The sequence below is a fragment of the Schistocerca cancellata genome, chromosome 8 (assembly GCF_023864275.1).
Source record: "Schistocerca cancellata isolate TAMUIC-IGC-003103 chromosome 8, iqSchCanc2.1, whole genome shotgun sequence".
NCBI lineage: Eukaryota > Metazoa > Arthropoda > Insecta > Orthoptera > Acrididae > Schistocerca > Schistocerca cancellata.
Genome location: NC_064633.1, coordinates 80,524,962 through 80,546,768, shown reverse-complemented (window position 1 = coordinate 80,546,768; position 21,807 = coordinate 80,524,962). Strand labels below are relative to the sequence as shown.

Genomic DNA, 21,807 nt, shown 5'->3' with positions numbered 1-21,807 from the left:
GTCTGCGCACAGTCGAGCATGTGTGTTGAATAATGGTGCTGATAGCCACGTATCATTTCATGCAGATTTGATGCCTTTCGCAGACAATTTTTCATTGAATAGGATTGTAGCTGATTTGTGGCAGCAGGAAATAAGCTGTAGTCAAAAGAATCTTCAATAGATGGTCGCAGGTCACATCAGTATTGTATGGCTCGTAACGCGTTACGTGCAGCCCGGCTAGCTCAGTCGGTAGAGCATGAGTCTCTTAATCTCAGGGTCGTGGGTTCGAGCCCCACGCTGGGCGGCGCAAAATTTTGTGTCTACGCGGATCCAACATGCGCCCCTCTCGTGAGCCTTGCGTAATGAACGTAACGGGTTACGACGATGCCTAGCTTCGTATGAATATCAGAGGAACGGTATTTGAAGCTGAAAGTGACTCTGAAATGAAATAAATGTGTTGTTTTGCAATTTTAGTTGTACATCGATATAGTGTGAGATGTGTAGGAAAGCAGCAGCTGTGCTAACTAAATGCAAATAATGGTCGCTCATGCGGTGCGTTTCGAGCTGAAGGGCTCCGATTCACTAGTTTGTAAGAACAAAGTATCCTAAAAGTCCGCTAGGAGGCGCCTCCTTAGCTCAGTGGCAGAGCGCTGGTCTAGTAAACCAGAGGTCGTGAGTTCGATCCTCACAGGCGGCAAATGAATTTTGTAACAGCCCCTCCCACCGTGGCCCTTTCGAAAAAAGCGGTCAAGGATAAAAAAAATCATGAATGGGTGCGGTATTTAAGAAATGCTCTCGCAAATGAATAGTGTGAATGGTGCTATTAAAGTGGGCACCAGAAACTGCTGCTTTAGGCAGTCTCCGGAGAATGCTGACGTGAAATACTTAGTTCTTGTGATGTATTTTCTACCCCTGATAAAGACCCTCGCGATTGTCGTCGGCGCCGCCGCCGCTTTGGTAATAGCGACAATTCGCCATTGTATCACATAGGGTGAGGTACCTTCTGCAAGCGACTGAGATGGCACTAAACGATTGAAGCTGATTTGCCACCTCTTGTTTGATCAGCGTCATAAGGGCTTGAATGTAACTTGCGATGGGACACAGCAAGAAGTAGCGTCGTACTTTTAGTACTGAAATTTGAGATGGAGAACTGCGTCAAAGATGGGAAAATCATTCTGCCAAGTGTACAAATGGCGAAAACGAGGTGTGAGTGGGGAAGTATATTGCGCCAGTGACCGTGTGGCCTAATGGATAAGGCGTCGGACTTCGGATCCGAAGATTGCAGGTTCGAATCCTGTCACGGTCGAGTTTTTCCTGTTCTGCAAAAGATGCATGCTGTTTTACTGTGTTGTTTGAGTACACTAAAACTAGTTGGAAGTTGCTGCTGTCCGCTTCCTGGCTACAAAACCGGCGTCTACCAGAAGCACAAGCAAGACAAGGGTGATCTGTAGCGAAGTTTTCGGCACAGTGCCGTTCAGGAGAGTTTTTGTTGGAACTACTGCATCTGATTCAGGAGCCAAGGGCTACGCCACAGGCGTCTGCGCACAGTCGAGCATGTGTGTTGAATAATGGTGCTGATAGCCACGTATCATTTCATGCAGATTTGATGCCTTTCGCAGACAATTTTTCATTGAATAGGATTGTAGCTGATTTGTGGCAGCAGGAAATAAGCTGTAGTCAAAAGAATCTTCAATAGATGGTCGCAGGTCACATCAGTATTGTATGGCTCGTAACGCGTTACGTGCAGCCCGGCTAGCTCAGTCGGTAGAGCATGAGTCTCTTAATCTCAGGGTCGTGGGTTCGAGCCCCACGCTGGGCGGCGCAAAATTTTGTGTCTACGCGGATCCAACATGCGCCCCTCTCGTGAGCCTTGCGTAATGAACGTAACGGGTTACGACGATGCCTAGCTTCGTATGAATATCAGAGGAACGGTATTTGAAGCTGAAAGTGACTCTGAAATGAAATAAATGTGTTGTTTTGCAATTTTAGTTGTACATCGATATAGTGTGAGATGTGTAGGAAAGCAGCAGCTGTGCTAACTAAATGCAAATAATGGTCGCTCATGCGGTGCGTTTCGAGCTGAAGGGCTCCGATTCACTAGTTTGTAAGAACAAAGTATCCTAAAAGTCCGCTAGGAGGCGCCTCCTTAGCTCGGTGGCAGAGCGCTGGTCTAGTAAACCAGAGGTCGTGAGTTCGATCCTCACAGGCGGCAAATGAATTTTGTAACAGCCCCTCCCACCGTGGCCCTTTCGAAAAAAGCGGTCAAGGATAAAAAAAATTATGAATGGGTGCAGTATTTAAGAAATGCTCTCGCAAATGAATAGTGTGAATGGTGCTATTAAAGTGGGCACCAGAAACTGCTGCTTTAGGCAGTCTCCGGAGAATGCCGACGTGAAATACTTAGTTCTTGTGATGTATTTTCTACCCCTGATAAAGACCCTCGCGATTGTCGTCGTCGGCGCCGCCGCCGCTTTGGTAATAGCGACAATTCGCCATTGTATCACATAGGGTGAGGTACCTTCTGCAAGCGACTGAGATGGCACTAAACGATTGAAGCTGATTTGCCACCTCTTGTTTGATCAGCGTCATAAGGGCTTGAATGTAACTTGCGATGGGACACAGCAAGAAGTAGCGTCGTACTTTTAGTACTGAAATTTGAGATGGAGAACTGCGTCAAAGATGGGAAAATTATTCTGCCAAGTGTACAAATGGCGAAAACGAGGTGTGAGTGGGGAAGTATGCTGCGCCAGTGACCGTGTGGCCTAATGGATAAGGCGTCGGACTTCGGATCCGAAGATTGCAGGTTCGAATCCTGTCACGGTCGAGTTTTTCCTGTTCTGCAAAAGATGCATGCTGTTTTACTGTGTTGTTTGAGTACTCTAAAACTAGTTGGAAGTTGCTGCTGTCCGCTTCCTGGCTGCAAAACCGGCGTCTACCAGAAGCACAAGCAAGACAAGGGTGATCTGTAGCGAAGTTTTCGGCACAGTGCCGTTCAGGAGAGCTTTTGTTGGAACTACTGCATCTGATTCAGGAGCCAAGGGCTACGCCACAGGCGTCTGCGCACAGTCGAGCATGTGTGTTGAATAATGGTGCTGATAGCCACGTATCATTTCATGCAGATTTGATGCCTTTCGTAGACAATTTTTCATTGAATAGGATTGTAGCTGATTTGTGGCAGCAGGAAATAAGCTGTAGTCAAAAGAATCTTCAATAGATGGTCGCAGGTCACATCAGTATTGTATGGCTCGTAACGCGTTGCGTGCAGCCCGGCTAGCTCAGTCGGTAGAGCATGAGTCTCTTAATCTCAGGGTCGTGGGTTCGAGCTCCACGCTGGACGGCGCAAAATTTTGTGTCTACGCGGATCCAACATGCGCCCCTCTCGTGAGCCTTGCGTAATGAACGTAACGGGTTACGACGATGCCTAGCTTCGTATGAATATCAGAGGAACGGTATTTGAAGCTGAAAGTGACTCTGAAATGAAATAAATGTGTTGTTTTGCAATTTTAGTTGTACATCGATATAGTGTGAGATGTGTAGGAAAGCAGCAGCTGTGCTAACTAAATGCAAATAATGGTCGCTCATGCGGTGCGTTTCGAGCTGAAGGGCTCCGATTCACTAGTTTGTAAGAACAAAGTATCTTAAAAGTCCGCTAGGAGGCGCCTCCTTAGCTCAGTGGCAGAGCGCTGGTCTAGTAAACCAGAGGTCGTGAGTTCGATCCTCACAGGCGGCAAATGAATTTTGTAACAGCCCCTCCCACCGTGGCCCTTTCGAAAAAAGCGGTCAAGGAAAAAAAAAATTATGAATGGGTGCGGTATTTAAGAAATGCTCTCGCAAATGAATAGTGTGAATGGTGCTATTAAAGTGGGCACCTGAAACTGCTGCTTTAGGCAGTCTCCGGAGAATGCCGATGTGAAATACTTAGTTCTTGTGATGTATTTTCTACTCCTGATAAAGACCCTCGCGAAAGTCGTCGTCGTCGTCGTCGTCGGCGCCGCCGCTTTGGTAATAGCGACAATTCGCCATTGTATCACATAGGGTGAGGTACCTTCTGCAAGCGACTGAGATGGCACTAAACGATTGAAGCTGATTTGCCACCTCTTGTTTGATCAGCGTCATAAGGGCTTCAATGTAACTTGCGATGGGACACAGCAAGAAGTAGCGTCGTACTTTTAGTACTGAAATTTGAGATGGAGAACTGCGTCAAAGATGGGAAAATCATTCTGCCAAGTGTACAAATGGCGAAAACGAGGTGTGAGTGGGGAAGTATATTGCGCCAGTGACCGTGTGGCCTAATGGATAAGGCGTCGGACTTCGGATCCGAAGATTGCAGGTTCGAATCCTGTCACGGTCGAGTTTTTCCTGTTCTGCAAAAGATGCATGCTGTTTTACTGTGTTGTTTGAGTACTCTAAAACTAGTTGGAAGTTGCTGCTGTCCGCTTCCTGGCTGCAAAACCGGCGTCTACCAGAAGCACAAGCAAGACAAGGGTGATCTGTAGCGAAGTTTTCGGCACAGTGCCGTTCAGGAGAGTTTTTGTTGGAACTACTGCATCTGATTCAGGAGCCAAGGGCTACGCCACAGGCGTCTGCGCACAGTCGAGCATGTGTGTTGAATAATGGTGCTGATAGCCACGTATCATTTCATGCAGATTTGATGCCTTTCGCAGACAATTTTTCATTGAATAGGATTGTAGCTGATTTGTGGCAGCAGGAAATAAGCTGTAGTCAAAAGAATCTTCAATAGATGGTCGCAGGTCACATCAGTATTGTATGGCTCGTAACGCGTTGCGTGCAGCCCGGCTAGCTCAGTCCGTAGAGCATGAGTCTCTTAATCTCAGGGTCGTGGGTTCGAGCTCCACGCAGGACGGCGCAAAATTTTGTGTCTACGCGGATCCAACATGCGCCCCTCTCGTGAGCCTTGCGTAATGAACGTAACGGGTTACGACGATGCCTAGCTTCGTATGAATATCAGAGGAACGGTATTTGAAGCTGAAAGTGACTCTGAAATGAAATAAATGTGTTGTTTTGCAATTTTAGTTGTACATCGATATAGTGTGAGATGTGTAGGAAAGCAGCAGCTGTGCTAACTAAATGCAAATAATGGTCGCTCATGCGGTGCGTTTCGAGCTGAAGGGCTCCGATTCACTAGTTTGTAAGAACAAAGTATCCTAAAAGTCCGCTAGGAGGCGCCTCCTTAGCTCAGTGGCAGAGCGCTGGTCTAGTAAACCAGAGGTCGTGAGTTCGATCCTCACAGGCGGCAAATGAATTTTGTAACAGCCCCTCCCACCGTGGCCCTTTCGAAAAAAGCGGTCAAGGATAAAAAAAATTATGAATGGGTGCGGTATTTAAGAAATGCTCTCGCAAATGAATAGTGTGAATGGTGCTATTAAAGTGGGCACCAGAAACTGCTGCTTTAGGCAGTCTCCGGAGAATGCCGACGTGAAATACTTAGTTCTTGTGACGTATTTTCTACCCCTGATAAAGACCCTCGCGATTGTCGTCGTCTGCGCCGCCGCCGCTTTGGTAATAGCGACAATTCGCCATTGTATCACATAGCGTGAGGTACCTTCTGCAAGCGACTGAGATGGCACTAAACGATTGAAGCAGATTTGCCACCTCTTGTTTGATCAGCGTCATAAGGGCTTGAATGTAACTTGCGATGGGACACAGCAAGAAGTAGCGTCGTACTTTTAGTACTGAAATTTGAGATGGAGAACTGCGTCAAAGATGGGAAAATCATTCTGCCAAGTGTACAAATGGCGAAAACGAGGTGTGAGTGGGGAAGTATATTGCGCCAGTGACCGTGTGGCCTAATGGATAAGGCGTCGGACTTCGGATCCGAAGATTGCAGGTTCGAACCCTGTCACGGTCGAGTTTTTCCTGTTCTGCAAAAGATGCATGCTGTTTTACTGTGTTGTTTGAGTACACTAAAACTAGTTGGAAGTTGCTGCTGTCCGCTTCCTGGCTACAAAACCGGCGTCTACCAGAAGCACAAGCAAGACAAGGGTGATCTGTAGCGAAGTTTTCGGCACAGTGCCGTTCAGGAGAGTTTTTGTTGGAACTACTGCATCTGATTCAGGAGCCAAGGGCTACGCCACAGGCGTCTGCGCACAGTCGAGCATGTGTGTTGAATAATGGTGCTGATAGCCACGTATCATTTCATGCAGATTTGATGCCTTTCGGAGACAATTTTTCATTGAATAGGATTGTAGCTGATTTGTGGCAGCAGGAAATAAGCTGTAGTCAAAAGAATCTTCAATAGATGGTCGCAGGTCACATCAGTATTGTATGGCTCGTAACGCGTTGCGTGCAGCCCGGCTAGCTCAGTCGGTAGAGCATGAGTCTCTTAATCTCAGGGTCGTGGGTTCGAGCCCCACGCTGGACGGCGCAAAATTTTGTGTCTACGCGGATCCAACATGCGCCCCTCTCGTGAGCCTTGCGTAATGAACGTAACGGGTTACGACGATGCCTAGCTTCGTATGAATATCAGAGGAACGGTATTTGAAGCTGAAAGTGACTCTGAAATGAAATAAATGTGTTGTTTTGCAATTTTAGTTGTACATCGATATAGTGTGAGATGTGTAGGAAAGCAGCAGCTGTGCTAACTAAATGCAAATAATGGTCGCTCATGCGGTGCGTTTCGAGCTGAAGGGCTCCGATTCACTAGTTTGTAATAACAAAGTATCCTAAAAGTCCGCTAGGAGGCGCCTCCTTAGCTCAGTGGCAGAACGCTGGTCTAGTAAACCAGAGGTCGTGAGTTCGATCCTCAGAGGCGGCAAATGAATTTTGTAACAGCCCCTCCCACCGTGGCCCTTTCGAAAAAAGCGGTCAAGGATAAAAAAAATTATGAATGGGTGCGGTATTTAAGAAATGCCCTCGCAAATGAATAGTGTGAATGGTGCTATTAAAGTGGGCACCAGAAACTGCTGCTTTAGGCAGTCTCCGGAGAATGCCGACGTGAAATACTTAGTTCTTGTGACGTATTTTCTACCCCTGATAAAGACCCTCGCGATTGTCGTCGTCGGCGCCGCCGCTGCTTTGGTAATAGCGACAATTCGCCATTGTATCACATAGGGTGAGGTACCTTCTGCAAGCGACTGAGATGGCACTAAACGATTGAAGCAGATTTGCCACCTCTTGTTTGATCAGCGTCATAAGGGCTTGAATGTAACTTGCGATGGGACACAGCAAGAAGTAGCGTCGTACTTTTAGTACTGAAATTTGAGATGGAGAACTGCGTCAAAGATGGGAAAATCATTCTGCCAAGTGTACAAATGGCGAAAACGAGGTGTGAGTGGGGAAGTATATTGCGCCAGTGACCGTGTGGCCTAATGGATAAGGCGTCGGACTTCGGATCCGAAGATTGCAGGTTCGAACCCTGTCACGGTCGAGTTTTTCCTGTTCTGCAAAAGATGCATGCTGTTTTACTGTGTTGTTTGAGTACACTAAAACTAGTTGGAAGTTGCTGCTGTCCGCTTCCTGGCTACAAAACCGGCGTCTACCAGAAGCACAAGCAAGACAAGGGTGATCTGTAGCGAAGTTTTCGGCACAGTGCCGTTCAGGAGAGTTTTTGTTGGAACTACTGCATCTGATTCAGGAGCCAAGGGCTACGCCACAGGCGTCTGCGCACAGTCGAGCATGTGTGTTGAATAATGGTGCTGATAGCCACGTATCATTTCATGCAGATTTGATGCCTTTCGGAGACAATTTTTCATTGAATAGGATTGTAGCTGATTTGTGGCAGCAGGAAATAAGCTGTAGTCAAAAGAATCTTCAATAGATGGTCGCAGGTCACATCAGTATTGTATGGCTCGTAACGCGTTGCGTGCAGCCCGGCTAGCTCAGTCGGTAGAGCATGAGTCTCTTAATCTCAGGGTCGTGGGTTCGAGCCCCACGCTGGACGGCGCAAAATTTTGTGTCTACGCGGATCCAACATGCGCCCCTCTCGTGAGCCTTGCGTAATGAACGTAACGGGTTACGACGATGCCTAGCTTCGTATGAATATCAGAGGAACGGTATTTGAAGCTGAAAGTGACTCTGAAATGAAATAAATGTGTTGTTTTGCAATTTTAGTTGTACATCGATATAGTGTGAGATGTGTAGGAAAGCAGCAGCTGTGCTAACTAAATGCAAATAATGGTCGCTCATGCGGTGCGTTTCGAGCTGAAGGGCTCCGATTCACTAGTTTGTAATAACAAAGTATCCTAAAAGACCGCTAGGAGGCGCCTCCTTAGCTCAGTGGCAGAACGCTGGTCTAGTAAACCAGAGGTCGTGAGTTCGATCCTCAGAGGCGGCAAATGAATTTTGTAACAGCCCCTCCCACCGTGGCCCTTTCGAAAAAAGCGGTCAAGGATAAAAAAAATTATGAATGGGTGTGGTATTTAAGAAATGCCCTCGCAAATGAATAGTGTGAATGGTGCTATTAAAGTGGGCACCAGAAACTGCTGCTTTAGGCAGTCTCCGGAGAATGCCGACGTGAAATACTTAGTTCTTGTGACGTATTTTCTACCCCTGATAAAGACCCTCGCGATTGTCGTCGTCGGCGCCGCCGCTGCTTTGGTAATAGCGACAATTCGCCATTGTATCACATAGGGTGAGGTACCTTCTGCAAGCGACTGAGATGGCACTAAACGATTGAAGCTGATTTGCCACCTCTTGTTTGATCAGCGTCATAAGGGCTTCAATGTAACTTGCGATGGGACACAGCAAGAAGTAGCGTCGTACTTTTAGTACTGAAATTTGAGATGGAGAACTGCGTCAAAGATGGGAAAATCATTCTGCCAAGTGTACAAATGGCGAAAACGAGGTGTGAGTGGGGAAGTATATTGCGCCAGTGACCGTGTGGCCTAATGGATAAGGCGTCGGACTTCGGATCCGAAGATTGCAGGTTCGAACCCTGTCACGGTCGAGTTTTTCCTGTTCTGCAAAAGATGCATGCTGTTTTACTGTGTTGTTTGAGTACACTAAAACTAGTTGGAAGTTGCTGCTGTCCGCTTCCTGGCTACAAAACCGGCGTCTACCAGAAGCACAAGCAAGACAAGGGTGATCTGTAGCGAAGTTTTCGGCACAGTGCCGTTCAGGAGAGTTTTTGTTGGAACTACTGCATCTGATTCAGGAGCCAAGGGCTACGCCACAGGCGTCTGCGCACAGTCGAGCATGTGTGTTGAATAATGGTGCTGATAGCCACGTATCATTTCATGCAGATTTGATGCCTTTCGGAGACAATTTTTCATTGAATAGGATTGTAGCTGATTTGTGGCAGCAGGAAATAAGCTGTAGTCAAAAGAATCTTCAATAGATGGTCGCAGGTCACATCAGTATTGTATGGCTCGTAACGCGTTGCGTGCAGCCCGGCTAGCTCAGTCGGTAGAGCATGAGTCTCTTAATCTCAGGGTCGTGGGTTCGAGCCCCACGCTGGACGGCGCAAAATTTTGTGTCTACGCGGATCCAACATGCGCCCCTCTCGTGAGCCTTGCGTAATGAACGTAACGGGTTACGACGATGCCTAGCTTCGTATGAATATCAGAGGAACGGTATTTGAAGCTGAAAGTGACTCTGAAATGAAATAAATGTGTTGTTTTGCAATTTTAGTTGTACATCGATATAGTGTGAGATGTGTAGGAAAGCAGCAGCTGTGCTAACTAAATGCAAATAATGGTCGCTCATGCGGTGCGTTTCGAGCTGAAGGGCTCCGATTCACTAGTTTGTAAGAACAAAGTATCCTCAAAGTCCGCTAGGAGGCGCCTCCTTAGCTCAGTGGCAGAGCGCTGGTCTAGTAAACCGGAGATCGTGAGTTCGATCCTCACAGGCGGCAAATGAATTTTGTAACAGCCCCTCCCACCGTGGCCCTTTCGAAAAAAGCGGTCAAGGATAAAAAAAATTATGAATGGGTGCGGTATTTAAGAAATGCTCTCGCAAATGAATAGTGTGAATGGTGCTATTAAAGTGGGCACCAGAAACTGCTGCTTTAGGCAGTCTCCGGAGAATGCCGACGTGAAATACTTAGTTCTTGTGATGTATTTTCTACCCCTGATAAAGACCCTCGCGATTGTCGTCGTCGGCGCCGCCGCCGCTTTGGTAATAGCGACAATTCGCCATTGTATCACATAGGGTGAGGTACCTTCTGCAAGCGACTGAGATGGCACTAAACGATTGAAGCTGATTTGCCACCTCTTGTTTGATCAGCGTCATAAGGGCTTCAATGTAACTTGCGATGGGACACAGCAAGAAGTAGCGTCGTACTTTTAGTACTGAAATTTGAGATGGACAACTGCGTCAAAGATGGGAAAATCACTCTGCCAAGTGTACAAATGGCGAAAACGAGGTGTGAGTGGGGAAGTATATTGCGCCAGTGACCGTGTGGCCTAATGGATAAGGCGTCGGACTTCGGATACGAAGATTGCAGGTTCGAATCCTGTCACGGTCGAGTTTTTCCTGTTCTGCAAAAGATGCATGCTGTTTTACTGTGTTGTTTGAGTACTCTAAAACTAGTTGGAAGTTGCTGCTGTCCGCTTCCTGGCTGCAAAACCGGCGTCTACCAGAAGCACAAGCAAGACAAGGGTGATCTGTAGCGAAGTTTTCGGCACAGTGCCGTTCAGGAGAGTTTTTGTTGGAACTACTGCATCTGATTCAGGAGCCAAGGGCTACGCCACAGGCGTCTGCGCACAGTCGAGCATGTGTGTTGAATAATGGTGCTGATAGCCACGTATCATTTCATGCAGATTTGATGCCTTTCGGAGACAATTTTTCATTGAATAGGATTGTAGCTGATTTGTGGCAGCAGGAAATAAGCTGTAGTCAAAGGAATCTTCAATAGATGGTCGCAGGTTACATCAGTATTGTATGGCTCGTAACGCGTTACGTGCAGCCCGGCTAGCTCAGTCGGTAGAGCATGAGTCTCTTAATCTCAGGGTCGTGGGTTCGAGCCCCACGCTGGGCGGCGCAAAATTTTGTGTCTACGCGGATCCAACATGCGCCCCTCTCGTGAGCCTTGCGTAATGAACGTAACGGGTTACGACGATGCCTAGCTTCGTATGAATATCAGAGGAACGGTATTTGAAGCTGAAAGTGACTCTGAAATGAAATAAATGTGTTGTTTTGCAATTTTAGTTGTACATCGATATAGTGTGAGATGTGTAGGAAAGCAGCAGCTGTGCTAACTAAATGCAAATAATGGTCGCTCATGCGGTGCGTTTCGAGCTGAAGGGCTCCGATTCACTAGTTTGTAATAACAAAGTATCCTAAAAGTCCGCTAGGAGGCGCCTCCTTAGCTCAGTGGCAGAACGCTGGTCTAGTAAACCAGAGGTCGTGAGTTCGATCCTCAGAGGCGGCAAATGAATTTTGTAACAGCCCCTCCCACCGTGGCCCTTTCGAAAAAAGCGGTCAAGGATAAAAAAAATTATGAATGGGTGCGGTATTTAAGAAATGCCCTCGCAAATGAATAGTGTGAATGGTGCTATTAAAGTGGGCACCAGAAACTGCTGCTTTAGGCAGTCTCCGGAGAATGCCGACGTGAAATACTTAGTTCTTGTGACGTATTTTCTACCCCTGATAAAGACCCTCGCGATTGTCTTCGTCGGCGCCGCCGCTGCTTTGGTAATAGCGACAATTCGCCATTGTATCACATAGGGTGAGGTACCTTCTGCAAGCGACTGAGATGGCACTAAACGATTGAAGCTGATTTGCCACCTCTTGTTTGATCAGCGTCATAAGGGCTTCAATGTAACTTGCGATGGGACACAGCAAGAAGTAGCGTCGTACTTTTAGTACTGAAATTTGAGATGGAGAACTGCGTCAAAGATGGGAAAATCATTCTGCCAAGTGTACAAATGGCGAAAACGAGGTGTGAGTGGGGAAGTATATTGCGCCAGTGACCGTGTGGCCTAATGGATAAGGCGTCGGACTTCGGATCCGAAGATTGCAGGTTCGAACCCTGTCACGGTCGAGTTTTTCCTGTTCTGCAAAAGATGCATGCTGTTTTACTGTGTTGTTTGAGTACACTAAAACTAGTTGGAAGTTGCTGCTGTCCGCTTCCTGGCTACAAAACCGGCGTCTACCAGAAGCACAAGCAAGACAAGGGTGATCTGTAGCGAAGTTTTCGGCACAGTGCCGTTCAGGAGAGTTTTTGTTGGAACTACTGCATCTGATTCAGGAGCCAAGGGCTACGCCACAGGCGTCTGCGCACAGTCGAGCATGTGTGTTGAATAATGGTGCTGATAGCCACGTATCATTTCATGCAGATTTGATGCCTTTCGGAGACAATTTTTCATTGAATAGGATTGTAGCTGATTTGTGGCAGCAGGAAATAAGCTGTAGTCAAAAGAATCTTCAATAGATGGTCGCAGGTCACATCAGTATTGTATGGCTCGTAACGCGTTGCGTGCAGCCCGGCTAGCTCAGTCGGTAGAGCATGAGTCTCTTAATCTCAGGGTCGTGGGTTCGAGCCCCACGCTGGACGGCGCAAAATTTTGTGTCTACGCGGATCCAACATGCGCCCCTCTCGTGAGCCTTGCGTAATGAACGTAACGGGTTACGACGATGCCTAGCTTCGTATGAATATCAGAGGAACGGTATTTGAAGCTGAAAGTGACTCTGAAATGAAATAAATGTGTTGTTTTGCAATTTTAGTTGTACATCGATATAGTGTGAGATGTGTAGGAAAGCAGCAGCTGTGCTAACTAAATGCAAATAATGGTCGCTCATGCGGTGCGTTTCGAGCTGAAGGGCTCCGATTCACTAGTTTGTAAGAACAAAGTATCCTCAAAGTCCGCTAGGAGGCGCCTCCTTAGCTCAGTGGCAGAGCGCTGGTCTAGTAAACCGGAGATCGTGAGTTCGATCCTCACAGGCGGCAAATGAATTTTGTAACAGCCCCTCCCACCGTGGCCCTTTCGAAAAAAGCGGTCAAGGATAAAAAAAATTATGAATGGGTGCGGTATTTAAGAAATGCTCTCGCAAATGAATAGTGTGAATGGTGCTATTAAAGTGGGCACCAGAAACTGCTGCTTTAGGCAGTCTCCGGAGAATGCCGACGTGAAATACTTAGTTCTTGTGATGTATTTTCTACCCCTGATAAAGACCCTCGCGATTGTCGTCGTCGGCGCCGCCGCCGCTTTGGTAATAGCGACAATTCGCCATTGTATCACATAGGGTGAGGTACCTTCTGCAAGCGACTGAGATGGCACTAAACGATTGAAGCTGATTTGCCACCTCTTGTTTGATCAGCGTCATAAGGGCTTCAATGTAACTTGCGATGGGACACAGCAAGAAGTAGCGTCGTACTTTTAGTACTGAAATTTGAGATGGACAACTGCGTCAAAGATGGGAAAATCACTCTGCCAAGTGTACAAATGGCGAAAACGAGGTGTGAGTGGGGAAGTATATTGCGCCAGTGACCGTGTGGCCTAATGGATAAGGCGTCGGACTTCGGATACGAAGATTGCAGGTTCGAATCCTGTCACGGTCGAGTTTTTCCTGTTCTGCAAAAGATGCATGCTGTTTTACTGTGTTGTTTGAGTACTCTAAAACTAGTTGGAAGTTGCTGCTGTCCGCTTCCTGGCTGCAAAACCGGCGTCTACCAGAAGCACAAGCAAGACAAGGGTGATCTGTAGCGAAGTTTTCGGCACAGTGCCGTTCAGGAGAGTTTTTGTTGGAACTACTGCATCTGATTCAGGAGCCAAGGGCTACGCCACAGGCGTCTGCGCACAGTCGAGCATGTGTGTTGAATAATGGTGCTGATAGCCACGTATCATTTCATGCAGATTTGATGCCTTTCGGAGACAATTTTTCATTGAATAGGATTGTAGCTGATTTGTGGCAGCAGGAAATAAGCTGTAGTCAAAAGAATCTTCAATAGATGGTCGCAGGTTACATCAGTATTGTATGGCTCGTAACGCGTTACGTGCAGCCCGGCTAGCTCAGTCGGTAGAGCATGAGTCTCTTAATCTCAGGGTCGTGGGTTCGAGCCCCACGCTGGGCGGCGCAAAATTTTGTGTCTACGCGGATCCAACATGCGCCCCTCTCGTGAGCCTTGCGTAATGAACGTAACGGGTTACGACGATGCCTAGCTTCGTATGAATATCAGAGGAACGGTATTTGAAGCTGAAAGTGACTCTGAAATGAAATAAATGTGTTGTTTTGCAATTTTAGTTGTACATCGATATAGTGTGAGATGTGTAGGAAAGCAGCAGCTGTGCTAACTAAATGCAAATAATGGTCGCTCATGCGGTGCGTTTCGAGCTGAAGGGCTCCGATTCACTAGTTTGTAATAACAAAGTATCCTAAAAGTCCGCTAGGAGGCGCCTCCTTAGCTCAGTGGCAGAACGCTGGTCTAGTAAACCAGAGGTCGTGAGTTCGATCCTCAGAGGCGGCAAATGAATTTTGTAACAGCCCCTCCCACCGTGGCCCTTTCGAAAAAAGCGGTCAAGGATAAAAAAAATTATGAATGGGTGCGGTATTTAAGAAATGCCCTCGCAAATGAATAGTGTGAATGGTGCTATTAAAGTGGGCACCAGAAACTGCTGCTTTAGGCAGTCTCCGGAGAATGCCGACGTGAAATACTTAGTTCTTGTGACGTATTTTCTACCCCTGATAAAGACCCTCGCGATTGTCGTCGTCGGCGCCGCCGCTGCTTTGGTAATAGCGACAATTCGCCATTGTATCACATAGGGTGAGGTACCTTCTGCAAGCGACTGAGATGGCACTAAACGATTGAAGCTGATTTGCCACCTCTTGTTTGATCAGCGTCATAAGGGCTTCAATGTAACTTGCGATGGGACACAGCAAGAAGTAGCGTCGTACTTTTAGTACTGAAATTTGAGATGGAGAACTGCGTCAAAGATGGGAAAATCATTCTGCCAAGTGTACAAATGGCGAAAACGAGGTGTGAGTGGGGAAGTATATTGCGCCAGTGACCGTGTGGCCTAATGGATAAGGCGTCGGACTTCGGATCCGAAGATTGCAGGTTCGAACCCTGTCACGGTCGAGTTTTTCCTGTTCTGCAAAAGATGCATGCTGTTTTACTGTGTTGTTTGAGTACACTAAAACTAGTTGGAAGTTGCTGCTGTCCGCTTCCTGGCTACAAAACCGGCGTCTACCAGGAGCACAAGCAAGACAAGGGTGATCTGTAGCGAAGTTTTCGGCACAGTGCCGTTCAGGAGAGTTTTTGTTGGAACTACTGCATCTGATTCAGGAGCCAAGGGCTACGCCACAGGCGTCTGCGCACAGTCGAGCATGTGTGTTGAATAATGGTGCTGATAGCCACGTATCATTTCATGCAGATTTGATGCCTTTCGGAGACAATTTTTCATTGAATAGGATTGTAGCTGATTTGTGGCAGCAGGAAATAAGCTGTAGTCAAAAGAATCTTCAATAGATGGTCGCAGGTCACATCAGTATTGTATGGCTCGTAACGCGTTGCGTGCAGCCCGGCTAGCTCAGTCGGTAGAGCATGAGTCTCTTAATCTCAGGGTCGTGGGTTCGAGCCCCACGCTGGACGGCGCAAAATTTTGTGTCTACGCGGATCCAACATGCGCCCCTCTCGTGAGCCTTGCGTAATGAACGTAACGGGTTACGACGATGCCTAGCTTCGTATGAATATCAGAGGAACGGTATTTGAAGCTGAAAGTGACTCTGAAATGAAATAAATGTGTTGTTTTGCAATTTTAGTTGTACATCGATATAGTGTGAGATGTGTAGGAAAGCAGCAGCTGTGCTAACTAAATGCAAATAATGGTCGCTCATGCGGTGCGTTTCGAGCTGAAGGGCTCCGATTCACTAGTTTGTAAGAACAAAGTATCCTCAAAGTCCGCTAGGAGGCGCCTCCTTAGCTCAGTGGCAGAGCGCTGGTCTAGTAAACCGGAGATCGTGAGTTCGATCCTCACAGGCGGCAAATGAATTTTGTAACAGCCCCTCCCACCGTGGCCCTTTCGAAAAAAGCGGTCAAGGATAAAAAAAATTATGAATGGGTGCGGTATTTAAGAAATGCTCTCGCAAATGAATAGTGTGAATGGTGCTATTAAAGTGGGCACCAGAAACTGCTGCTTTAGGCAGTCTCCGGAGAATGCCGACGTGAAATACTTAGTTCTTGTGATGTATTTTCTACCCCTGATAAAGACCCTCGCGATTGTCGTCGTCGGCGCCGCCGCCGCTTTGGTAATAGCGACAATTCGCCATTGTATCACATAGGGTGAGGTACCTTCTGCAAGCGACTGAGATGGCACTAAACGATTGAAGCTGATTTGCCACCTCTTGTGTGATCAGCGTCATAAGGGCTTCAATGTAACTTGCGATGGGACACAGCAAGAAGTAGCGTCGTACTTTTAGTACTGAAATTTGAGATGGACAACTGCGTCAAAGATGGGAAAATCACTCTGCCAAGTGTACAAATGGCGAAAACGAGGTGTGAGTGGGGAAGTATATTGCGCCAGTGACCGTGTGGCCTAATGGATAAGGCGTCGGACTTCGGATACGAAGATTGCAGGTTCGAATCCTGTCACGGTCGAGTTTTTCCTGTTCTGCAAAAGATGCATGCTGTTTTACTGTGTTGTTTGAGTACTCTAAAACTAGTTGGAAGTTGCTGCTGTCCGCTTCCTGGCTGCAAAACCGGCGTCTACCAGAAGCACAAGCAAGACAAGGGTGATCTGTAGCGAAGTTTTCGGCACAGTGCCGTTCAGGAGAGTTTTTGTTGGAACTACTGCATCTGATTCAGGAGCCAAGGGCTACGCCACAGGCGTCTGCGCACAGTCGAGCATGTGTGTTGAATAATGGTGCTGATAGCCACGTATCATTTCATGCAGATTTGATGCCTTTCGGAGACAATTTTTCATTGAATAGGATTGTAGCTGATTTGTGGCAGCAGGAAATAAGCTGTAGTCAAAAGAATCTTCAATAGATGGTCGCAGGTTACATCAGTATTGTATGGCTCGTAACGCGTTACGTGCAGCCCGGCTAGCTCAGTCGGTAGAGCATGAGTCTCTTAATCTCAGGGTCGTGGGTTCGAGCCCCACGCTGGGCGGCGCAAAATTTTGTGTCTACGCGGATCCAACATGCGCCCCTCTCGTGAGCCTTGCGTAATGAACGTAACGGGTTACGACGATGCCTAGCTTCGTATGAATATCAGAGGAACGGTATTTGAAGCTGAAAGTGACTCTGAAATGAAATAAATGTGTTGTTTTGCAATTTTAGTTGTACATCGATATAGTGTGAGATGTGTAGGAAAGCAGCAGCTGTGCTAACTAAATGCAAATAATGGTCGCTCATGCGGTGCGTTTCGAGCTGAAGGGCTCCGATTCACTAGTTTGTAAGAACAAAGTATCCTAAAAGTCCGCTAGGAGGCGCCTCCTTAGCTCAGTGGCAGAGCGCTGGTCTAGTAAACCAGAGGTCGTGAGTTCGATCCTCACAGGCGGCAAATGAATTTTGTAACAGCCCCTCCCACCGTGGCCCTTTCGAAAAAAGCGGTCAAGGATAAAAAAAATTATGAATGGGTGCGGTATTTAAGAAATGCTCTCGCAAATGAATAGTGTGAATGGTGCTATTAAAGTGGGCACCAGAAACTGCTGCTTTAGGCAGTCTCCGGAGAATGCCGACGTGAAATACTTAGTTCTTGTGATGTATTTTCTACCCCTGATAAAGACCCTCGCGATTGTCGTCGTCGGCGCCGCCGCCGCTTTGGTAATAGCGACAATTCGCCATTGTATCACATAGGGTGAGGTACCTTCTGCAAGCGACTGAGATGGCACTAAACGATTGAAGCTGATTTGCCACCTCTTGTTTGATCAGCGTCATAAGGGCTTGAATGTAACTTGCGATGGGACACAGCAAGAAGTAGCGTCGTACTTTTAGTACTGAAATTTGAGATGGAGAACTGCGTCAAAGATGGGAAAATCATTCTGCCAAGTGTACAAATGGCGAAAACGAGGTGTGAGTGGGGAAGTATATTGCGCCAGTGACCGTGTGGCCTAATGGATAAGGCGTCGGACTTCGGATCCGAAGATTGCAGGTTCGAATCCTGTCACGGTCGAGTTTTTCCTGTTCTGCAAAAGATGCATGCTGTTTTACTGTGTTGTTTGAGTACTCTAAAACTAGTTGGAAGTTGCTGCTGTCCGCTTCCTGGCTGCAAAACCGGCGTCTACCAGAAGCACAAGCAAGACAAGGGTGATCTGTAGCGAAGTTTTCGGCACAGTGCCGTTCAGGAGAGTTTTTGTTGGAACTACTGCATCTGATTCAGGAGCCAAGGGCTACGCCACAGGCGTCTGCGCACAGTCGAGCATGTGTGTTGAATAATGGTGCTGATAGCCACGTATCATTTCATGCAGATTTGATGCCTTTCGCAGACAATTTTTCATTGAATAGGATTGTAGCTGATTTGTGGCAGCAGGAAATAAGCTGTAGTCAAAAGAATCTTCAATAGATGGTCGCAGGTCACATCAGTATTGTATGGCTCGTAACGCGTTGCGTGCAGCCCGGCTAGCTCAGTCGGTAGAGCATGAGTCTCTTAATCTCAGGGTCGTGGGTTCGAGCTCCACGCAGGACGGCGCAAAATTTTGTGTCTACGCGGATCCAACATGCGCCCCTCTCGTGAGCCTTGCGTAATGAACGTAACGGGTTACGACGATGCCTAGCTTCGTATGAATATCAGAGGAACGGTATTTGAAGCTGAAAGTGACTCTGAAATGAAATAAATGTGTTGTTTTGCAATTTTAGTTGTACATCGATATAGTGTGAGATGTGTAGGAAAGCAGCAGCTGTGCTAACTAAATGCAAATAATGGTCGCTCATGCGGTGCGTTTCGAGCTGAAGGGCTCCGATTCACTAGTTTGTAAGAACAAAGTATCCTAAAAGTCCGCTAGGAGGCGCCTCCTTAGCTCAGTGGCAGAGCGCTGGTCTAGTAAACCAGAGGTCGTGAGTTCGATCCTCACAGGCGGCAAATGAATTTTGTAACAGCCCCTCCCACCGTGTCCCTTTCGAAAAAAGCGGTCAAGGATAAAAAAAATTATGAATGGGTGCGGTATTTAAGAAATGCTCTCGCAAATGAATAGTGTGAATGGTGCTATTAAAGTGGGCACCAGAAACTGCTGCTTTAGGCAGTCTCCGGAGAATGCCGACGTGAAATACTTAGTTCTTGTGATGTATTTTCTACTCCTGATAAAGACCCTAGCGAAAAACGTCGTCGTCGTCGTCGTCGTCGTAAGCGCCGCCGCCGCTTTGGTAATAGCGACAATTCGCCATTGTATCACATAGGGTGAGGTACCTTCTGCAAGCGACTGAGATGGCACTAAACGATTGAAGCTGATTTGCCACCTCTTGTTTGATCAGCGTCATAAGGGCTTGAATGTAACTTGCGATGGGACACAGCAAGAAGTAGCGTCGTACTTTTAGTACTGAAATTTGAGATGGAGAACTGCGTCAAAGATGGGAAAATCATTCTGCCAAGTGTACAAATGGCGAAAACGAGGTGTGAGTGGGGAAGTATATTGCGCCAGTGACCGTGTGGCCTAATGGATAAGGCGTCGGACTTCGGATCCGAAGATTGCAGGTTCGAATCCTCTCACGGTCGAGTTTTTCCTGTTCTGCAAAAGATGCATGCTGTTTTACTGTGTTGTTTGAGTACTCTAAAACTAGTTGGAAGTTGCTGCTGTCCGCTTCCTGGCTGCAAAACCGGCGTCTACCAGAAGCACAAGCAAGACAAGGGTGATCTGTAGCGAAGTTTTCGGCACAGTGCCGTTCAGGAGAGTTTTTGTTGGAACTACTGCATCTGATTCAGGAGCCAAGGGCTACGCCACAGGCGTCTGCGCACAGTCGAGCATGTGTGTTGAATAATGGTGCTGATAGCCACGTATCATTTCATGCAGATTTGATGCCTTTCGCAGACAATTTTTCATTGAATAGGATTGTAGCTGATTTGTGGCAGCAGGAAATAAGCTGTAGTCAAAAGAATCTTCAATAGATGGTCGCAGGTCACATCAGTATTGTATGGCTCGTAACGCGTTGCGTGCAGCCCGGCTAGCTCAGTCGGTAGAGCATGAGTCTCTTAATCTCAGGGTCGTGGGTTCGAGCTCCACGCAGGACGGCGCAAAATTTTGTGTCTACGCGGATCCAACATGCGCCCCTCTCGTGAGCCTTGCGTAATGAACGTAACGGGTTACGACGATGCCTAGCTTCGTATGAATATCAGAGGAACGGTATTTGAAGCTGAAAGTGACTCTGAAATGAAATAAATGTGTTGTTTTGCAATTTTAGTTGTACATCGATATAGTGTGAGATGTGTAGGAAAGCAGCAGCTGTGCTAACTAAATGCAAATAATGGTCGCTCATGCGGTGCGTTTCGAGCTGAAGGGCTCCGATTCACTAGTTTGTAAGAACAAAGTATCCTAAAAGTCCGCTAGGAGGCGCCTCCTTAGCTCAGTGGCAGAGCGCTGGTCTAGTAAACCAGAGGTCGTGAGTTCGATCCTCACAGGCGGCAAATGAATTTTGTAACAGCCCCTCCCACCGTGTCCCTTTCGAAAAAAGCGGTCAAGGATAAAAAAAATTATGAATGGGTGCGGTATTTAAGAAATGCTCTCGCAAATGAATAGTGTGAATGGTGCTATTAAAGTGGGCACCAGAAACTGCTGCTTTAGGCAGTCTCCGGAGAATGCCGACGTGAAATACTTAGTTCTTGTGACGTATTTTCTACCCCTGATAAAGACCCTCGCGATTGTCGTCGTCTGCGCCGCCGCCGCTTTGGTAATAGCGACAATTCGCCATTGTATCACATAGCGTGAGGTACCTTCTGCAAGCGACTGAGATGGCACTAAACGATTGAAGCAGATTTGCCACCTCTTGTTTGATCAGCGTCATAAGGGCTTGAATGTAACTTGCGATGGGACACAGCAAGAAGTAGCGTCGTACTTTTAGTACTGAAATTTGAGATGGAGAACTGCGTCAAAGATGGGAAAATCATTCTGCCAAGTGTACAAATGGCGAAAACGAGGTGTGAGTGGGGAAGTATATTGCGCCAGTGACCGTGTGGCCTAATGGATAAGGCGTCGGACTTCGGATCCGAAGATTGCAGGTTCGAACCCTGTCACGGTCGAGTTTTTCCTGTTCTGCAAAAGATGCATGCTGTTTTACTGTGTTGTTTGAGTACACTAAAACTAGTTGGAAGTTGCTGCTGTCCGCTTCCTGGCTACAAAACCGGCGTCTACCAGAAGCACAAGCAAGACAAGGGTGATCTGTAGCGAAGTTTTCGGCACAGTGCCGTTCAGGAGAGTTTTTGTTGGAACTACTGCATCTGATTCAGGAGCCAAGGGCTACGCCACAGGCGTCTGCGCACAGTCGAGCATGTGTGTTGAATAATGGTGCTGATAGCCACGTATCATTTCATGCAGATTTGATGCCTTTCGGAGACAATTTTTCATTGAATAGGATTGTAGCTGATTTGTGGCAGCAGGAAATAAGCTGTAGTCAAAAGAATCTTCAATAGATGGTCGCAGGTCACATCAGTATTGTATGGCTCGTAACGCGTTGCGTGCAGCCCGGCTAGCTCAGTCGGTAGAGCATGAGTCTCTTAATCTCAGGGTCGTGGGTTCGAGCCCCACGCTGGACGGCGCAAAATTTTGTGTCTACGCGGATCCAACATGCGCCCCTCTCGTGAGCCTTGCGTAATGAACGTAACGGGTTACGACGATGCCTAGCTTCGTATGAATATCAGAGGAACGGTATTTGAAGCTGAAAGTGACTCTGAAATGAAATAAATGTGTTGTTTTGCAATTTTAGTTGTACATCGATATAGTGTGAGATGTGTAGGAAAGCAGCAGCTGTGCTAACTAAATGCAAATAATGGTCGCTCATGCG

The 21,807-nt window shown here is 47.2% G+C and overlaps 43 non-coding genes across 43 annotated transcripts; all 43 read left to right on the top strand.

The window, feature by feature from the left end:
* Positions 1 to 210: 210 nt before the first annotated feature.
* Positions 211 to 283, top strand: Trnak-cuu (transfer RNA lysine (anticodon CUU)). Its single transcript has one exon. It is a non-coding gene; the product is annotated as a tRNA-Lys (tRNA).
* A 321-nt stretch (positions 284 to 604) lies between these two features.
* Positions 605 to 676, top strand: Trnat-agu (transfer RNA threonine (anticodon AGU)). The gene has a single exon. It is a non-coding gene; the product is annotated as a tRNA-Thr (tRNA).
* A 536-nt stretch (positions 677 to 1,212) lies between these two features.
* Trnar-ucg (transfer RNA arginine (anticodon UCG)) lies at positions 1,213 to 1,285 on the top strand. The gene has a single exon. It is a non-coding gene; the product is annotated as a tRNA-Arg (tRNA).
* A 440-nt stretch (positions 1,286 to 1,725) lies between these two features.
* On the top strand, positions 1,726 to 1,798 carry Trnak-cuu (transfer RNA lysine (anticodon CUU)). Its single transcript has one exon. It is a non-coding gene; the product is annotated as a tRNA-Lys (tRNA).
* Positions 1,799 to 2,119: 321 nt separating this feature from the next.
* Positions 2,120 to 2,191, top strand: Trnat-agu (transfer RNA threonine (anticodon AGU)). Its single transcript has one exon. It is a non-coding gene; the product is annotated as a tRNA-Thr (tRNA).
* Positions 2,192 to 2,730: 539 nt separating this feature from the next.
* Trnar-ucg (transfer RNA arginine (anticodon UCG)) lies at positions 2,731 to 2,803 on the top strand. The gene has a single exon. It is a non-coding gene; the product is annotated as a tRNA-Arg (tRNA).
* Positions 2,804 to 3,243: 440 nt separating this feature from the next.
* Positions 3,244 to 3,316, top strand: Trnak-cuu (transfer RNA lysine (anticodon CUU)). Its single transcript has one exon. It is a non-coding gene; the product is annotated as a tRNA-Lys (tRNA).
* Positions 3,317 to 3,637: 321 nt separating this feature from the next.
* Positions 3,638 to 3,709, top strand: Trnat-agu (transfer RNA threonine (anticodon AGU)). Its single transcript has one exon. It is a non-coding gene; the product is annotated as a tRNA-Thr (tRNA).
* Positions 3,710 to 4,257: 548 nt separating this feature from the next.
* Positions 4,258 to 4,330, top strand: Trnar-ucg (transfer RNA arginine (anticodon UCG)). Its single transcript has one exon. It is a non-coding gene; the product is annotated as a tRNA-Arg (tRNA).
* A 440-nt stretch (positions 4,331 to 4,770) lies between these two features.
* Trnak-cuu (transfer RNA lysine (anticodon CUU)) lies at positions 4,771 to 4,843 on the top strand. Its single transcript has one exon. It is a non-coding gene; the product is annotated as a tRNA-Lys (tRNA).
* A 321-nt stretch (positions 4,844 to 5,164) lies between these two features.
* Trnat-agu (transfer RNA threonine (anticodon AGU)) lies at positions 5,165 to 5,236 on the top strand. The gene has a single exon. It is a non-coding gene; the product is annotated as a tRNA-Thr (tRNA).
* Positions 5,237 to 5,775: 539 nt separating this feature from the next.
* Positions 5,776 to 5,848, top strand: Trnar-ucg (transfer RNA arginine (anticodon UCG)). The gene has a single exon. It is a non-coding gene; the product is annotated as a tRNA-Arg (tRNA).
* Positions 5,849 to 6,288: 440 nt separating this feature from the next.
* Trnak-cuu (transfer RNA lysine (anticodon CUU)) lies at positions 6,289 to 6,361 on the top strand. Its single transcript has one exon. It is a non-coding gene; the product is annotated as a tRNA-Lys (tRNA).
* A 321-nt stretch (positions 6,362 to 6,682) lies between these two features.
* Positions 6,683 to 6,754, top strand: Trnat-agu (transfer RNA threonine (anticodon AGU)). Its single transcript has one exon. It is a non-coding gene; the product is annotated as a tRNA-Thr (tRNA).
* Positions 6,755 to 7,293: 539 nt separating this feature from the next.
* Trnar-ucg (transfer RNA arginine (anticodon UCG)) lies at positions 7,294 to 7,366 on the top strand. Its single transcript has one exon. It is a non-coding gene; the product is annotated as a tRNA-Arg (tRNA).
* Positions 7,367 to 7,806: 440 nt separating this feature from the next.
* On the top strand, positions 7,807 to 7,879 carry Trnak-cuu (transfer RNA lysine (anticodon CUU)). The gene has a single exon. It is a non-coding gene; the product is annotated as a tRNA-Lys (tRNA).
* A 321-nt stretch (positions 7,880 to 8,200) lies between these two features.
* On the top strand, positions 8,201 to 8,272 carry Trnat-agu (transfer RNA threonine (anticodon AGU)). Its single transcript has one exon. It is a non-coding gene; the product is annotated as a tRNA-Thr (tRNA).
* A 539-nt stretch (positions 8,273 to 8,811) lies between these two features.
* Positions 8,812 to 8,884, top strand: Trnar-ucg (transfer RNA arginine (anticodon UCG)). The gene has a single exon. It is a non-coding gene; the product is annotated as a tRNA-Arg (tRNA).
* Positions 8,885 to 9,324: 440 nt separating this feature from the next.
* On the top strand, positions 9,325 to 9,397 carry Trnak-cuu (transfer RNA lysine (anticodon CUU)). The gene has a single exon. It is a non-coding gene; the product is annotated as a tRNA-Lys (tRNA).
* Positions 9,398 to 9,718: 321 nt separating this feature from the next.
* On the top strand, positions 9,719 to 9,790 carry Trnat-agu (transfer RNA threonine (anticodon AGU)). Its single transcript has one exon. It is a non-coding gene; the product is annotated as a tRNA-Thr (tRNA).
* Positions 9,791 to 10,329: 539 nt separating this feature from the next.
* Trnar-ucg (transfer RNA arginine (anticodon UCG)) lies at positions 10,330 to 10,402 on the top strand. The gene has a single exon. It is a non-coding gene; the product is annotated as a tRNA-Arg (tRNA).
* Positions 10,403 to 10,842: 440 nt separating this feature from the next.
* Trnak-cuu (transfer RNA lysine (anticodon CUU)) lies at positions 10,843 to 10,915 on the top strand. Its single transcript has one exon. It is a non-coding gene; the product is annotated as a tRNA-Lys (tRNA).
* Positions 10,916 to 11,236: 321 nt separating this feature from the next.
* On the top strand, positions 11,237 to 11,308 carry Trnat-agu (transfer RNA threonine (anticodon AGU)). The gene has a single exon. It is a non-coding gene; the product is annotated as a tRNA-Thr (tRNA).
* A 539-nt stretch (positions 11,309 to 11,847) lies between these two features.
* Positions 11,848 to 11,920, top strand: Trnar-ucg (transfer RNA arginine (anticodon UCG)). The gene has a single exon. It is a non-coding gene; the product is annotated as a tRNA-Arg (tRNA).
* A 440-nt stretch (positions 11,921 to 12,360) lies between these two features.
* Positions 12,361 to 12,433, top strand: Trnak-cuu (transfer RNA lysine (anticodon CUU)). Its single transcript has one exon. It is a non-coding gene; the product is annotated as a tRNA-Lys (tRNA).
* Positions 12,434 to 12,754: 321 nt separating this feature from the next.
* Trnat-agu (transfer RNA threonine (anticodon AGU)) lies at positions 12,755 to 12,826 on the top strand. Its single transcript has one exon. It is a non-coding gene; the product is annotated as a tRNA-Thr (tRNA).
* A 539-nt stretch (positions 12,827 to 13,365) lies between these two features.
* On the top strand, positions 13,366 to 13,438 carry Trnar-ucg (transfer RNA arginine (anticodon UCG)). Its single transcript has one exon. It is a non-coding gene; the product is annotated as a tRNA-Arg (tRNA).
* Positions 13,439 to 13,878: 440 nt separating this feature from the next.
* On the top strand, positions 13,879 to 13,951 carry Trnak-cuu (transfer RNA lysine (anticodon CUU)). The gene has a single exon. It is a non-coding gene; the product is annotated as a tRNA-Lys (tRNA).
* A 321-nt stretch (positions 13,952 to 14,272) lies between these two features.
* Positions 14,273 to 14,344, top strand: Trnat-agu (transfer RNA threonine (anticodon AGU)). Its single transcript has one exon. It is a non-coding gene; the product is annotated as a tRNA-Thr (tRNA).
* Positions 14,345 to 14,883: 539 nt separating this feature from the next.
* On the top strand, positions 14,884 to 14,956 carry Trnar-ucg (transfer RNA arginine (anticodon UCG)). The gene has a single exon. It is a non-coding gene; the product is annotated as a tRNA-Arg (tRNA).
* Positions 14,957 to 15,396: 440 nt separating this feature from the next.
* Positions 15,397 to 15,469, top strand: Trnak-cuu (transfer RNA lysine (anticodon CUU)). The gene has a single exon. It is a non-coding gene; the product is annotated as a tRNA-Lys (tRNA).
* Positions 15,470 to 15,790: 321 nt separating this feature from the next.
* Positions 15,791 to 15,862, top strand: Trnat-agu (transfer RNA threonine (anticodon AGU)). Its single transcript has one exon. It is a non-coding gene; the product is annotated as a tRNA-Thr (tRNA).
* Positions 15,863 to 16,401: 539 nt separating this feature from the next.
* Trnar-ucg (transfer RNA arginine (anticodon UCG)) lies at positions 16,402 to 16,474 on the top strand. The gene has a single exon. It is a non-coding gene; the product is annotated as a tRNA-Arg (tRNA).
* Positions 16,475 to 16,914: 440 nt separating this feature from the next.
* On the top strand, positions 16,915 to 16,987 carry Trnak-cuu (transfer RNA lysine (anticodon CUU)). Its single transcript has one exon. It is a non-coding gene; the product is annotated as a tRNA-Lys (tRNA).
* A 321-nt stretch (positions 16,988 to 17,308) lies between these two features.
* On the top strand, positions 17,309 to 17,380 carry Trnat-agu (transfer RNA threonine (anticodon AGU)). The gene has a single exon. It is a non-coding gene; the product is annotated as a tRNA-Thr (tRNA).
* A 539-nt stretch (positions 17,381 to 17,919) lies between these two features.
* On the top strand, positions 17,920 to 17,992 carry Trnar-ucg (transfer RNA arginine (anticodon UCG)). The gene has a single exon. It is a non-coding gene; the product is annotated as a tRNA-Arg (tRNA).
* A 440-nt stretch (positions 17,993 to 18,432) lies between these two features.
* Trnak-cuu (transfer RNA lysine (anticodon CUU)) lies at positions 18,433 to 18,505 on the top strand. Its single transcript has one exon. It is a non-coding gene; the product is annotated as a tRNA-Lys (tRNA).
* Positions 18,506 to 18,826: 321 nt separating this feature from the next.
* Trnat-agu (transfer RNA threonine (anticodon AGU)) lies at positions 18,827 to 18,898 on the top strand. The gene has a single exon. It is a non-coding gene; the product is annotated as a tRNA-Thr (tRNA).
* A 557-nt stretch (positions 18,899 to 19,455) lies between these two features.
* On the top strand, positions 19,456 to 19,528 carry Trnar-ucg (transfer RNA arginine (anticodon UCG)). Its single transcript has one exon. It is a non-coding gene; the product is annotated as a tRNA-Arg (tRNA).
* Positions 19,529 to 19,968: 440 nt separating this feature from the next.
* Positions 19,969 to 20,041, top strand: Trnak-cuu (transfer RNA lysine (anticodon CUU)). The gene has a single exon. It is a non-coding gene; the product is annotated as a tRNA-Lys (tRNA).
* Positions 20,042 to 20,362: 321 nt separating this feature from the next.
* On the top strand, positions 20,363 to 20,434 carry Trnat-agu (transfer RNA threonine (anticodon AGU)). The gene has a single exon. It is a non-coding gene; the product is annotated as a tRNA-Thr (tRNA).
* Positions 20,435 to 20,973: 539 nt separating this feature from the next.
* Positions 20,974 to 21,046, top strand: Trnar-ucg (transfer RNA arginine (anticodon UCG)). Its single transcript has one exon. It is a non-coding gene; the product is annotated as a tRNA-Arg (tRNA).
* A 440-nt stretch (positions 21,047 to 21,486) lies between these two features.
* On the top strand, positions 21,487 to 21,559 carry Trnak-cuu (transfer RNA lysine (anticodon CUU)). Its single transcript has one exon. It is a non-coding gene; the product is annotated as a tRNA-Lys (tRNA).
* The last annotated feature ends 248 nt before the right edge of the window (positions 21,560 to 21,807 follow it).